This window comes from Staurois parvus, unplaced genomic scaffold, assembly GCF_062004578.1.
Source record: "Staurois parvus isolate SC_StPar_1 unplaced genomic scaffold, SC_StPar_1.0 ptg000282l, whole genome shotgun sequence".
NCBI classification, from domain to species: Eukaryota; Metazoa; Chordata; class Amphibia; order Anura; family Ranidae; genus Staurois; species Staurois parvus.
In genome coordinates, this window is record NW_028318078.1 from 13,901,424 (window position 1) to 13,916,753 (window position 15,330).

A 15,330-nucleotide genomic window follows, 5' to 3' on the forward strand; every position below is an offset into this window, starting at 1 on the left:
AAGCTGTGATACTTGCCAAAGGGGGCAGTACAAGATATTAACTCTGCAGGGTGCCCAAACTTTTGCAGACGCCATTTTTTTGTTTTCTGTTATTTTGAAAGTGTAAATGATGGAAATAAAATCTAACTTTTGTTGACATATTATAAGAATGTCTAATCTGTAATTTGATGCCTTTTGGAGATTTTTCCATCTTTCCTTGGCTTCTTTATGCACATTAATACAAATTTTTAGCTGGGATGCCTAAACTTTGATCCCCACTGTAAGAGCTGGAGGAGGAGATAAAGCTGGGGGGGGGGGGTTGGTGGAGAGCAGTCTGAGTTCCCGGCACAGCTAGAGAACTGACCATGGTGTGTTCTACTGCTTAGTGATCGGATTTTATTAGGAAAGCAGAGTGACTGTCAGGAACACAAAGAAAACAGAATAATTTTTCATACAAGTATATGGAACAGCAGGCACGTATCAGAAATATGAAATGTTGGGTTTGCATACTCTTTAAAGTGTAGCCAATGGATATTTTTTAGGCACCGAATTTGTCACCATTTTACAGGTATGCACAATTTTAGATGTTGACACGTTCGACGCAACATCATCTTTTATATATTACAAAAAATGTGCATTATATTGTGTTTGTGTGCATTAACATTAATCAATGTTAACTTTTTCCTGAAAATTTGTGTTTGACAAAGGGCTGGGTAAACACTGTGCCACAAAAAAAAAAATGTCAACAACCACAGTTTTATTCTTCATGGCCTCTGCTTTCAGAAAATCCATATTTTTTGGCTGTTCAAAGTCATTTTCTAGCAAAAATATGCAGAGATTAACATGTATGTGAGAAATGTTAGAACTGGCCTGGACTGGAAGTGGTTAAGGCTTGACATGTTGGGTCTCTCTTTACTCAACACAACCTAATCTTTTATATTTTACCAAAAACTTGGGTAATATATTGTGTTTATGTGCCTACTAAAATTAAAGGCTAAGTTCACCTAAAAAAAATAAATGAATGTACATGATTTTGCAGGTGAAAAAAATGTGCATTTCAACCGTGATCAGCAGATTGCCAGTGCAATGTCAGGCTCCTGCACAGTCTTCCTCTGCCCATATAGCTGTATAAGCTTTCAATTACAAAGCTAGAGGAAGACTGAATGAACTACAAGTATGCTGAGCAGCGCCTATTCAAGCATCAAGCTTAACTAGTAGATGGGACTTGTAGGTCATTCAATCACAGAACTCTGTGAATGAATGATGCCGCTTTGGGTAGAGCCCTGCACAGTTTTCAAATTGTGACAGTGAGTGCAGAGAGAGGATCCCCTACTCACCATCACAGGAAAGGGGGGGGTGAGGGGTGAGAACGGGGGGTGCTTAACAGTAACTTGATACCCCCTAAAGGCTGGTTCACACTTGTGTGAATAAAAAATGCAGGTAAAAACTGATTTGCAGTCACCTGCATTTTTTTTAAATTTTATCTCTTATTTTTTTTTTCCTTACAAAAAAAAAAAAAAGAGTAATATATATAAATCTGAAAACACAGAGAAACCAAAACAATAACAAGCTTCTTCCGTGTATCATGATTACCTCATATCATGTTTTTCCCTACAATACAGTACAAATACTCTGTTCCCACCAAGGGGATCATATCACTTTAGTTGCCAGCGGTTTAGACATTAGTGGCTGTGTGTTGTGTTATTTTGAGGGGACAGCAAATTTACACTGTTATACAAGCTGTACACTCACTACTTTACATTTTAGCAAAGTGTCATTTCTTCAGTGTTGTCACATGAAAAGATAGAATAAAATATTTACGAAAATGTGAGGGGTGTACTCACTTCTGTAAGATACTGTATATTTATTATTATACAGTATTTATATAGCGCCAAAGGGTTTGCTCAGCGCTGTACAATAGCTGGGGGAACAGAACATGAGACAAAACAGTACAATACAATGCACGAGGGGGGGAGGGGTGGAGCCTGAGCATGGCGGCACGGGAGAGTGTAGTTTAAACACTCCTCGCAGCCTCCCCCCGTGTATCCTCCCTGAGATGTCCCTTCTACCCTGAGAGGTCCCGTATACCGTGTCTGGTAGTGTCGGAGAGTGGGCGAGGTGTTGCGGAGCCGGAGAGAGGTCTCGGAGGCAGCGTGGCAGCGAGCTTTCGGGGCGAGAAGTCTGATCTCCTGATCCCCGGGTGAATACTGCGACAGCCCCGGATGAAGAGCAGGGTTGCCTAGGTGACGGCGGCACAGCTGAGCAGACACGTGGGCTGACGCGGAGGAGCTCGGGGAGTGGGGGAAAATGCCGGCGTCCCGGCGTTCACGGCAGTCGGGTGAATGAAGGAAGGGGAAAAAGCCGGCATTCCCCTTGCAGATTCAGAATATATACCACAAACTATAAGCTCCATAACTATATCCAGACCCACACCATCGTCTCCATAGAGTCGGCATACATCCTCCATACCTTAACAACGTATTCACATTGTCTTCATAATACCTGCATATCTATACCAGCACCGCTATATTGCCTCCATATTACCTCCATACCTATATTTCCATCCTCATATTGTTTCCACACTACTTTGATTGCTCTTATATCAATATCTCCATAACAACACCTTCATTTCATCTCCAACCATAGTACCATTTATAATCCAGGAGAATACGGAAAGGAAGACAAGGTTTAAAGAGACTTTCACAAGATTCCCACCAAGAGAAGTTAGGAGAGGCCAGCTAATCCCAACGAGGAGGGTGAGTGATTAATGGGACCTCTCTGCAGGTCTCTTTGATCTTCTTTTATATAACTCTCCATATACACTGGATATATTTGCTGGATTCTTGTTTTTTTTTTTTTCTTTTTTTTTTCTCTCCCTTTCTTCTCATATATATGGGATTTGTGCACTGGATTTCCCTGTGTGTGTAATAAGACACTATATATATATATAGCAGCTAAGTGGAAATAAGGAAAAAGTGGCCCTTTGGTGAGGGCCAGGAAAAACTGAAAATGAAAGGTAAAAATACCAAAGGGAGCGGGCCTAAGAACATCCAAACCGGCACGATTAAGAAGTACGTGTCACAGGGAAATGTTACCCCAGAAAGAACTCAGGGAATAAATGATAAAAGTGATCTGGAAATAAGTATGGATAATAGTCCGAGACTTTCCCTGGGCCCAGTATACAATAATCAAACGGAAAGTATTGAACCGAGAGAGTTGGAAAGAGATATGCAATTACCTAATAAAAAAGAAATGGCGGAGATGTTTAAAGGTTTGGAAAATTCAATAAAGCAAGAGATGGGGATGATCCGGGAAGATCTGGGACAATTGTTAACTAGGGTGGAGGAAATGGAGGAGAAGGTACAAGCCCAAGCTCAGATCATCCCAAAATTGGAGAAATGGATAATTGAAGATAGAAAAAAACATAACAGATTGCTCTATAGGATGGAAGAACAAGAAAATAGAGAAAGGAGAAATAATATTAGAGTAAGAGGAGTTCCAGAACTAACACAGGGGGAAGATCTAAAAGAGCTATCTGGTAAAATCTTGAACTCCATAATGGATAAATCGGATGAGGAGATGTTTAAACTGGATGAAGTATATAGGATTGGGAAGTATCAACAAGGAAAAGAAATAGAAAAACCAAGGGATATAATTGTTAAATTCCATAACTATGGAGACAGAGAAGAGATATGGAAAAAGATTAAAGGAAGAACAAATATTACATATGGAGGGAAAAATATCCAAATTTATGCAGATTTGACAGCAGAGACCCTGAGAAGGAAGAGATCATTGAAACCCCTACTAGAAGAGATGAAAAAACGAAGTGTGAAATACAGATGGGGACGTGACTTAAGTTTAATTGGGTGGAGGGATGGAACTACAGCTATCTTAAGATTCCCGGAGGATATGGAAGAATTTTGTAATAAATTTGGACTGCAGAGACAAGTGATACCTGGTTGGGAAGTGGAGGAGGGAGAGCGGGACATTTGTGGATTAGGAGAGTGGCAGTTGGTTAAAAAGGGAAATAGAGAATCAATAGATAAGGGGACATTGGGGAGGAGGGGGGGGAGGTAAGCGGCCATGGGCAGAGCTGAACCCATTTAGAGGGATCAAAAGTGGAATATGATCCAAAGGCATAAAAGGCCAGGGGGGGGTGGGGAGGGGGAAGGGAGGGGGGGAGGAGCTGGCAGGGGGGGAGGGTTGGGGAGGGGGGGGGTCGGGGAGAAGTGAGGGTGGGAGGGAAATGGATGATAAGGGTAATACTCTGCAGGATAGAGAGAGGTATTAAAAGCAAGTGTAAAGAGAAGGAGGATAGTTGTGAGATCTCTAGTTAAAAGGGAAAAAAGAAGGGTATAAAAAGGATGGAAGATTTACAAATCATCACTTATAATGTAAAGGGGTTAAATTGTCCTGGGAAGAGATTTAGGTTAGTTAAAGAATTACATCATCAAGCAGTTTCGGTGGTTTTTTTGCAGGAGACACATTTGGAGATAGAGTCTAAGGTGAAATTGAAGTCTAGAGATTACCCAACATGGTATTATGCAGATTCCCCGATTAAGAGAGCTAAAGGGGTGGCAATAGGGTTCAGAAAAAATATAAGATTTGAACTGAAAGACAGGAAAGTGGACCCAGAGGGGAGATATTTGTTCTTGAAGGGTAAAATACAAGAGGTGGAGTGCACAGTAGCTAATATATACTGTCCAAATAAAAAACCAGAGGAGTACTTGAAGGGTGTGTTAAAAAAGTTGATGGATTTTAAAGAGGGGTGTTTAATAGTGGCGGGAGATTTTAATTTTTGTATGGATCCACAAAATGATACAACCTCTAATGTGCAGCGAGAGGGGAGTAGATCTTTGAGACTATTAAAAAAGGTGATCCATGAATGCCAATTGGTAGATGCATGGAGAATCTTGCATATGAAAGATAGAGACTACACATTCTTCTCAAATGCACATCAGATGTACTCAAGGTTGGACTATGTATTGATAGAACATCACTTCATAGACTCAATGGTTAAAGCAGATATAGGAGTAATGACTCTCTCGGATCATGCCCCTGTTGTATTGAGGATGGGATGGGGAAAGAGGAGAACAGAAGGGGTAGGTTGGAGGCTGAATGAAGCGCTTCTCAAGGACAAGGATATTGCACAGAGGATTGGAAAGGAAATTGAGAGATTCTTTAGAGAGAATGAGACTGAGGATGTGTCTAAGGCAACAGTATGGGAGGCTCACAAGTCATATATAAGAGGAATTTTGATTGCAATTGGGGCAAGAAAGAAAAGAGAAAGAAGAGAAAAAATTAGTGGGTTCTTAAAAGATATATCGGAGCTAGAACAGATACACAAAAACAGATTGCTAAAAGAAATCAAGCAGGAGATAATAAAAAAGAAAGAGGAACTGGAAACTCTGATGGAAGAGGAGAGAAGGAGAGTGTATAATAAAGTGCTAAGTGAAAACTATAAATGGGGAGATAGGCCGGGAAAATATCTGATGAGAACCTTAAGGAAAAAAAAAAATAGGAATTATATAGATAAAATGAAAAGCCCCAAGGGAGAATTGGTCCACTCAAATAAAGAGATCGCAAAGATGTTTGTAGAGTATTACAGGAAATTGTATAACATCACCCCATACGATGAAGTAATTAATATGGAAAAAGTAAAAAGGGAAAAAAGGAAGATGTATCTAAAAAATGCGGGATTACCGAAAATAAAAGAGGACCAACTAAATTCCCTTGAAGCAGAGATTACACAAGAAGAGATAAAGGTAGTAGTAAAAAGTATGGAGATGGGGAAGAGTCCAGGACCAGATGGTTATACAGTAGGGTACTATAAAAAATTTAGTGAAATATTAAACCCCAAATTGGAAAAATATATGAACGCCCTGGGAGGAGAGATGGATATGAGAGGAGAATCTTTACAGGCTCATGTGGTACTGTTACATAAAGAAGGGAAAGACGCCTCGCAATGTTCGAGTTATAGGCCCATCTCACTGTTGAATTTAGACACTAAGATATATGCAAAGGTCCTAGCGAATAGGTTGAAGGAGTTTATGCCTGAATGGATACATGGAGATCAGGTGGGCTTTGTCCCAGGTAGAGAGGGCAGGGACAATGGGCTGAGATCCCTGATGCTGATACAGAGAAGTAAAAAAGGGGAGGTACCGGTGGTGGCCCTATCAATTGACGCAGAAAAGGCCTTTGATAGAGTAGACTGGGGCTTCATGATGGACACCTTAGAAAACCTGGGAATTGGAGGTAGAATGAGGGAATGGATTGGAAAACTGTACAGTAAACCCTCTGCAGTGGTAATAGTAAATGGGGAAAAAACAGAGCCCATCGGGATGTCAAATGGAACAAGGCAGGGATGCCCTTTGTCCCCCTTATTATACGTTTTGTCACTAGAGCCCCTTTTATCAACAATAAGGAAAAACGGAGACATAAAGGGAATCCAGATAGGAAGTGTAGAACATAAACTGGCAGCTTTCGCTGATGATCTGCTGTTTTATGTGGGGAATCCCAGGACAACACTCCCAAATCTAATGAAACTGCTGAAGGAATATGGAGAACTATCAAACTTAAAAATCAACCCAACAAAAACTGAGATTTTAAATATAAACATCCCAAAGAGTGAACAAGAAAAAATACAAGAAGAATTTCCCTTTATTTGGAAAGAAAGAGATATAAAATATTTGGGAGTAAGACTTAGCGCGTCGTATAAAAACTTGTATAAGCTAAACTATATTTCTTTATTAAATGAAGTAAAGGGGGAATTAAAAGCATTAGAAAGAGGAATCCCATCGTGGTTAGGGCATATAAACTTGGTAAAAATGATAATTGTACCAAAAATTATATACAGATTCCAAATGATACCAATTAAACTCCCAGAAACTTTTTTTAATGTAATAAAAAGAATGATAACGGGATATATCTGGAGGAAGAAAAAACCAAGGGTGTCCCATGCAATACTAAGTAGAGATAAAGAGAAGGGTGGCTTGGGAGTTCCGGATATAAAGAGATATTACAAAGCAGTATTATTAGGGAGAATTTTTGATTGGACGTTTAATTTAGAGGAGAAAAGTTGGGTAAAAATAGAGAATACACTTAGTGGAACCAATTTGAATAGAATAATATGGCTACCGACAATATAGAGGATTGAAGGAAGATTTAAGTTTGTACACTGTAAATGTATTAAGGGAATGGGATAAAATACACAAATATATGAAATGGGAATTTAATTCTATACTTATGCCACTAAAAAACACAGAATTTTTTCCACCAGGTAGAGAAGAGATAACAGGTAGATGGCTTATAAAGGAGGATGTCCAACTCAGAGATATAATGGGGGATGGGAAACTGAAGACCTTTAAAGAGTTGGAAAAGGAAAAGGGAAATATATTCACTAGATTAGATGAGTGGCGTTATCATCAATTAAAAAGTTTTTGGGGAAACCTCCCAAAACCCCTGAGAACGAAAAAGGATTGGAATTTGTTTGAAAGGTTGCTGGACTCACGGGGTGATGGGAAACATGGAATAGCTAAAGTATATAGAATTCTCACAGATTTAGACACAAACTCTAAACCATTGCACATTGTGAATTGGGAAAGAGATATGGGGGTGGTATTAGATGAAGGAAAACAGAAGAAAATAAATAGATTAGTTCACGAAAATGCAAGTTTGAGGGATGTAGAATTAAATTACAAGTGTTTGACAAGATGGCACATTGTTCCGAGTGTGGAGGGTAAGATAAGTGTGGAGAAATCACAGTGGTGTTGGCGAGAGTGTGGGGAAGTGGGGACAGTTTTTCATATTTGGTGGGAATGTCCAAAGATTCAAATATTCTGGAAAAAAATAATATATTTAATAGAGAACATCACTGAATTGAACATCGGGTTAGACCCTGGGTTGTGCTTGCTACACAGTTCAGAGATATCAGTTAGTAAGTATAAGAAATTAGGTTTAGGGTACTATCTGAATGCAGCAAAAAGTCTGATCCCCAAATATTGGAAGAAAAAAGAAATACCGAAAGAGGAGGAGTGGATAGAGAGAGTAAATTGGACTAGGGAGATGGAGAAGACATATTATCTACAGGAAGATAAGTTGGAGATATATCTCGTGAAATGGGAAAAATGGGAAAATTTCGTAATAAGTATGAGAAAGTGAAGAGTAGAATGTTATAGAGAAAAATTGGGTAGGTTATGCTTGCTTTGGATACAAGTCAAGGAAATGCAGAGTGGGGGGGGGGATGGGGTCAAGGTTTTAAGAGGGGGGTAATTGAAACAATAAGAAAAAATCGTATATTTATGATGATTGAGATGAAATTGTTTATTGTTATTTATGTGAAAAATTACTAATAAATATTTAAATAAAAAAAAAAAAAAATACAATGCACGAGGGGTTCGAGGGCCCTGCTCTTTCAAGCTTACAATCTAGGAGGGAGGGGATAGTGGTACAGGAGGAAGTGGCTGTGGGGGATGGATTGGTAGGAGGAGTGGAGGAGATCGGTTGTTAGGTGAGGGTGGGGTAGGCTTCCCTGAAGAGGTGGGTTTTCAGGGTGCGCCTGAAGGTGAGGAGGGTAGGTGATAGTCTGATGGATTGGGTTAGGGAGTTCCAGAGGATGGGGGAAGTCCTAGAGAAGTCCTGCAGTCAGGCATGGGAGGAGGAGACCAGGGAGCTGGAGAGTAGGAGCTCCTGTGAGGAGCGAAGGGCACGGGTAGGGTGGTATTTGGGTATCAGGTTGGTTAGGTAGTTTGGGGCAGCGTTGTGAATGGCTTTGTATGTCAGAGTTAGTAGTTTGAATTTAATGCGTTGGGCAATTGGGAGCCAGTGAAGGGATTGGTAGAGGGGGGTGGCAGATGTGGAGCGGTTGGTGAGGTGGATGAGTCTAGCTGCTGAGTTCAGGATAGACTGGAGTGGGGATAGAATTTGTTTGGGTAGGCCAGTGAGAAGGGAGTTGCAGTAGTCCAGGCATGAGATAATGAGGGAGTTTATGAGTTCTTTAGTGTCTGGGGTGAGGAACGTACGTATCTTGGAGATGTTGCGGAAATGGAGCCTGCACGACTTTGATAGTGATTGGACATGAGGTTGGAAGGAAAGGTTTGAGTCCAGGGTGACACCCAGGACTTTGGCGTGTGGGGTGGGATTGATGGTGGCATTGCTAGTCGTGATGGAGAGGATGGGGGCACGGGCTGGGGGGAAGACTAGGAGCTCGGTTTTGGACAGGTTTAGCTTGATGAAATGGAGCGACATATTAGCAACATGTGGATTTTTGGCACTATCACCATCTTTACCAAGTTTATACGACCTATCCATGAAGCGATACCTTTAGGCAGTCTTAATGCTTTTTTTATTTCATTTACTAATGGGATATAAAGTTCATCCAGAAGGTATTCACAGCGCTTAACATTTGCCACATTTTGATATGTTACAGTCTTATTCCAAAATGGATTAAACTATTTTTTTTCCTCAACATTCTACAAACAATACCCCATAATGGCAATGTGAAAGAAGTTTGTTTTAAAATCTTTGCAATGTATTAAAATTAACAATGAAAAAAAACAACAACACATGTACATAAGTATTCACAGCCTTTACAATGACACTCAAAATTGAGCTCTGTTGCATCCTGTTCCCACTGATCATCCTTGAGATGATTCCACAACTTGGAGTCCATCTGTGGAAATTCAATTGACTGGACATGATTAGGAAAGGCACAAACCTGTCTATATAAGTTCCCACAGTTAACAGTGCATGTCAGAGCACAAACCAAGCCATGAAGTCCAAGGAATTGTACGTAGACCTACGAGACAGGATTCTATAAAGGCACAGATCTGGGGAAGGCTACAGAAAAATTTCTGCAGCATTGAAGGTCCCAATGAGCACAGTGGCCTCCATCATCTGTAAATGAAAGGAGTTTGGAACCACCAGGTATCTTCCTAGAGAGGGGCCGCCCGGCCAAAATGAACGATCGAGGAAAAAGGGTCTTAGCCAGGGAGGTAACCAAGCACCCAATGATCACTCTGAAAGAGCTCCAGCGTTTCTCTGTGGAGAGAGAACCTTCCAGAAGAACAACCATCTCTGCAGCGCTCCACCAATCAGGCCTGTATGGTAGAGTGGCCATACGAAAGCCACTCCTCAGTGAAAGGCAAATGGAAGCCCGCCTGGAGTTTGCCAAAAGGCACCTGAGGGACCCTAAGACCATGAGAAACAAAACTCTGGTCTGATGAAACAGTGAATGAACTCTTTGGCCTGAATGCCAAGTGTCATGTCTGTAGGAAACCAGGCACCGATCACCACCTGGCCGATACCATCCCTACAGTGAAGCATGGTGGTGGCAGTATTATGCTGTGGGGATGTTTTTCAGTGGCAGGAACTGGGAGACTAGACAGGATTGAAGGAAAGATGAATGCAGCAATATACAGAGACATCCTTGATAAAAACCTGTTCCAGAGCACTCTGGACCTTAGACTGGGGTGACAGCTTATCTTTCAAGAGGACAACGACCCTAAGCACACAGCCCACTTAACAAAAGAGTGGCTACAGACCAACTCTTTGAATGTCATGGAGTGACCCAGCCAGAGCCTAGACTTGAACCCGATTGAACATCTCTGGAGAAATCTGAAAATGGGTGTTTCACCGACGCTCCCCATCCAACCTGATGGAGCTTGAGAGGTACTGCAAAGAAGAATGGGAGAAATTGCACAAAAATAGGTATGCCAAGCTTGTAGCATCATACTCAAAACGACTTGATGCTGTAATTGGTGCTAAAGGCGCTGCAACAAAGTATTGAGCAAAGGCTGTGAATACTTATATACATGTGTTGTTTTTTTTTCATTTTGTATTTTTAATAAAGATTTCAAAACAAACTTCTATCACATTGTCATTATGGAGTATTGTTTGTAGAATGTTAAGGAAAAAAATCTATTTATTTTGGAATAAGGCTGTAACATAACAAAATGTGGCAAAAGTTAAGCGCTGTGAATACTGGATGCACTGTAGTTTGCCTGATAGAGGGCTTTTAAAGAAGGGGTCAATTTTATTCCTAAATAGCCTATTTCTTTTTCCCTCCACATAAATGGGAATTCTTTTTGTAAGTTTTGCTTCTCAGCTTTTGTTATATTGATATTTAAAATCTCTGATTTTGCCAGGTTTATTTTCAGGTTTGAAATCTCCCCATATTATTTTAATAAATTCATTAAATTAGGTAGCGTTATTCAAGGGTTTATCATATAAAACAACATATCATCCGCATATGCTGCCGGTTTATGCTCTACTTGTCCAATCTTTATTCCTGCTACATCCACACACTTCCTTACCCTTACCAAGACAGGTTCCAGGGATATAACAAAGGGGAGAGTGGGCAATCCTGTCTGGTTCTATTATACTTTTTAAAGAACTGAGAGAGGGACTCATTAACCTTGACCGCCGCTGACAGCGCGCTATAAAGTTTTTTTATCCACTTCAACATTTTAGGTCCCAATTTCTCTAACGTATTCATCATAAAGCCTCAATTAACCCTATCAAAAGCCTTTTCGGCATCTGTTGACAAAAATAAAGCTGGCGATTTTTCTCTTTTAACTTTTTGTAAAAGAAACAATGATCTCAAGCCATTATCTCTCCCTTCTATCCCCAGGATAAATCCCACCTGATCCAGGTGTATCCACTCTGGCATCAGGTCCTTTAATCTAGTTGCAAAACCTTTAGCATATAGTTTAGTATTGACATTTACTAAAGATATTAGCGGATAACTAGCACACTGTGTACTCTCTTTCCCTTAAGTATGACTGTTATATAGGCCTGCAGTTATTCCTCTCTCATTTCTCGCCCTTCTCCTATTGCATTCATATAGCTACACATTTTGGGAACCAAAATATCACAACATTTTTTATAATACCCCACCGTATATCCATCCGGACCTGGGCTCTTTCCTTTGGCTGAATTTTTTAAGGCCAAATTTCATCTAGCGTAATAGGTCTCTCAAGGGCCTCTAGTTTTTTTCCTGCAAATTTTGGCAGTTCTACTTCCTTTAAGTATTCTAGTCTTTTTTCCTTTTTTTTATTTTGATCTCTGGAACTCACATCATACAGGCGACTATAATATATTTGAAACTTGTTAGCGATATCGGTGGTGGAATATACCATTTCTCCTTTTTCATCCTTAATTTTTTCTATATAATTTTATTATATCTTTTCCTTTTTATTTTATCATCAGATATTTTCCAAGTCTATTCCCCCACCTATATCTTTCTTTTGAAACCCTATTAAATACCCTTCTCGACTTTTAGTTCTTCATTTTTAATGATTAACTTCTGATATACATCTGTGCCTGCCTTCTTTTTATGCAACCATTCTAATTTGTTGAGCTCTTCAATCACTACTTTTATTTTTTTCCTTCGTTCTTTCTTTTTTTCTGTTACCGTCGAGATCAATATTCCTCTAATATAGGCTTTATGTGCCTCCCAGACTGTGGCTGCTGATACTTTTTCTGTCTCATGAAACTTGAAAAATTGCCCTATCTTCTCCCTTAGTCTTTCTTCTAATTCGGGGTCTTGAATAAGCATCTCATTTAATCTCCACCAGTCAATTGCAATTACACGGGCATTTTTATAACTCATATCACACTTACCTGCTTTATTTTCTGTGAGTTTTCTGTCTGTTTCCTGTGTCATTATTTCCTTATCACATTATTATCATTATTAGCAGACACAAACACAACATAACTTGCACAATTCCTGCTAAATCTAAAAGATAAAACGATATTGAGTTAATAAAAAGCTCTGTATGTGAATGAGGTCTTGGGACTCATTCGCATGGATGCTGTGGCCAGTACAGTGTGAACCAGATTTTTTTTGTTGTTAATGTAACAGGAGCTGTGTGCAGGCAGCCTGTTACACTATGGGGACTAAGCAACTGTATGAACACAGCCACAGGTCCTAATTTTACATGTGTGTGGATGCATCCCAGACAGTGTTCATTCGGGGCCACTCACCCACATTGCACACCTGTCAAATTAGGACCTGCAGCTGTGTTTGGGCAGTTGCTGTGTCCTCATAGAGTAACATGCGTCTCCTTCCGCACAAACAAACCACTCATTCACACTATGTGCAAGAGAACCTATGTGAGAGAAACCTTAATTTTTTTGAATGATTTTTTTAAATTTTGTAATATTTGTTGTAAGATTTTAATTTTTTTACATTTTTTTCACAATGCTTTTTGTGGGTAAGAGCAGTGGATGGTGTCAGTAATATTTGTATTTTAATTTTTAAAATGGTATTTATTTTTATTTTTTTACATTTTTCAACAGCCTTATTTGGGGGTTTCAGTAAAATATCAGGGGTCTACACAGGGACATTCTCCAGTCCCTTTTTCTGGCACGTCAGCTGCATAGCAGATGAATGAACAGGAGACAGAGGCTCTGGTTCATTCATAAACAGAAGCATAGTAAACACAGTTTACTGTGCTTCAGTTATGAATAGACACAGAAGCGATCACTACAGGATCCACTGCAGCAGCTGGTGGGAAAGGAGGGAAGCTGGCAAAGCTGTGGGGGATGGGGGGGGGGGGGCAGGGGAGCTCACAGGTGGGCCCAGGCAGCAGGGGGAATCCAATTGACAGTCAAGGGGGGGGATTGGGTGGTGCGGGGGGGCAATTACAAGAAACAGCTGTGCGGAGAACCATACAGGGAGATAATTGCCCCCCTCCCCCCACTGATCACCCCCGACTGTCCATCGGATTCCCCCTGCTATGGGTGTTTTCTGTGCATTTTGTCACAGTTCATCTGCAGAGCAGTGCGGAAAACTATAACAGTGTTGCAGATTTCTGCACTGCAGATGACAGCTGCACGGAAGTGTGGACAGGGCACAAAGAAAACCAATGTTTTCCATGCACCCTTGCAGAGAGCTGCAGTTTTTTTATGCAGAAAAATGCAGCTCTCTGCTATAGTATGAATGGGCCCTTAATATGGAGCTGCTCACACAAGTGCGTAAACATGAGCTGCTGTCAGATACGTAACACAAAATCCAAAAATCTGCATCTAAGAACAAGCACTTTAAGTGTATAAATGCATGTATACGCATTTTTAGGTGCAAAAATTAGGTCTAAACAAAGAGGAAAGCAAATTGTCATAACAACAAATTATGTACGCATTAGAGAGAGATGTGCATGATGGAAAAATCGGTTTCGTTTCAATTCGTTAAGTAAATCATTTTGTTTCGTCATAATCATTACGTTAGAATGATTTGTTTTCACAATGATTTGTTATTTTGAGAGAGCATATATTTGTTGTTTGGAACTGATTCATATTTATAGAAGTTATGTTATTCTTTTGTTTCAGAAGATTGGCTATATTTGTGTTCATTCGTTATGTTATTAAGTTGAATTAATTTCCTCATTCCCAACTGACTTTGTTTGTTGGGCCATGCACATACAAGTTAAATGAATGGTCTCTCAAGTTTAACCACAATACATAAAAAATCTTATTAGAATATTAATAGTACACTCACTAGTATAAAAATGGATAGATCCAAATCAATTTGGATCATTTGTTAAGTTGTTACATTATTTTGGCTTCAAACATTAACCACTTTCCTGCCACCCTATAGTAGAATTACTGCTAAAGGGCGGCGCAAAATCATGTATAAATATACGTGATTTGCATTTCCGGATGGGGAGTGCACACGCCGCCCTACCTGCGCCACTATTGGCAGCTAGGGATGTCAATCACCGGGTCCCAGCTGGTACTCAGCGATCTTTGGGTGAAGCTGACAGGGGAGAGCCCTGTGTGTAAACAACTTAGTAAAACACAGCACACAGTAAAACACATACAGCACACAGTTAACCCTTTGACCACCCCAGATGTTAACCCCTTCCTGCCCAGTGTTATTAGTACAGCGTCAGCAGGGGCAGACTGACCATTTGGAAACTCAGGCACTGCCCGAGGGCCCGGGGTCAGTAGGGGGCCCCATGAGATGCCCCTGGTACCCTTTTCATAGGCTTTTTTGAGTCTGGGCAAGGACACAGGGGCCCCATGATCCCCTATTGCCCAGGGGCCCCATGAGTTGTCAGTCCGCCCCTGAGTGTCAGTGCTTTTTATTAGCACTAATCACTGTATTGGTATCAATGGAGATGTCAGTGGCAGTTAGTTCCCACCCAGTGTCACAATGCCAGCCACAGTCCCGCTATAAGTCGATGATCGCTGCCATTACTTGTATTTAAAAAAAAATAAATTCCAGTATATATACACCATCATTTGTAAATGCTATAACTTTCACGTAAACCAATTAATTTACAGGTATTAGAATTTATTTTTTTAGCAAAGACATGTACAGTGAAGGAAATAAGTATTTGATCCTCTGCT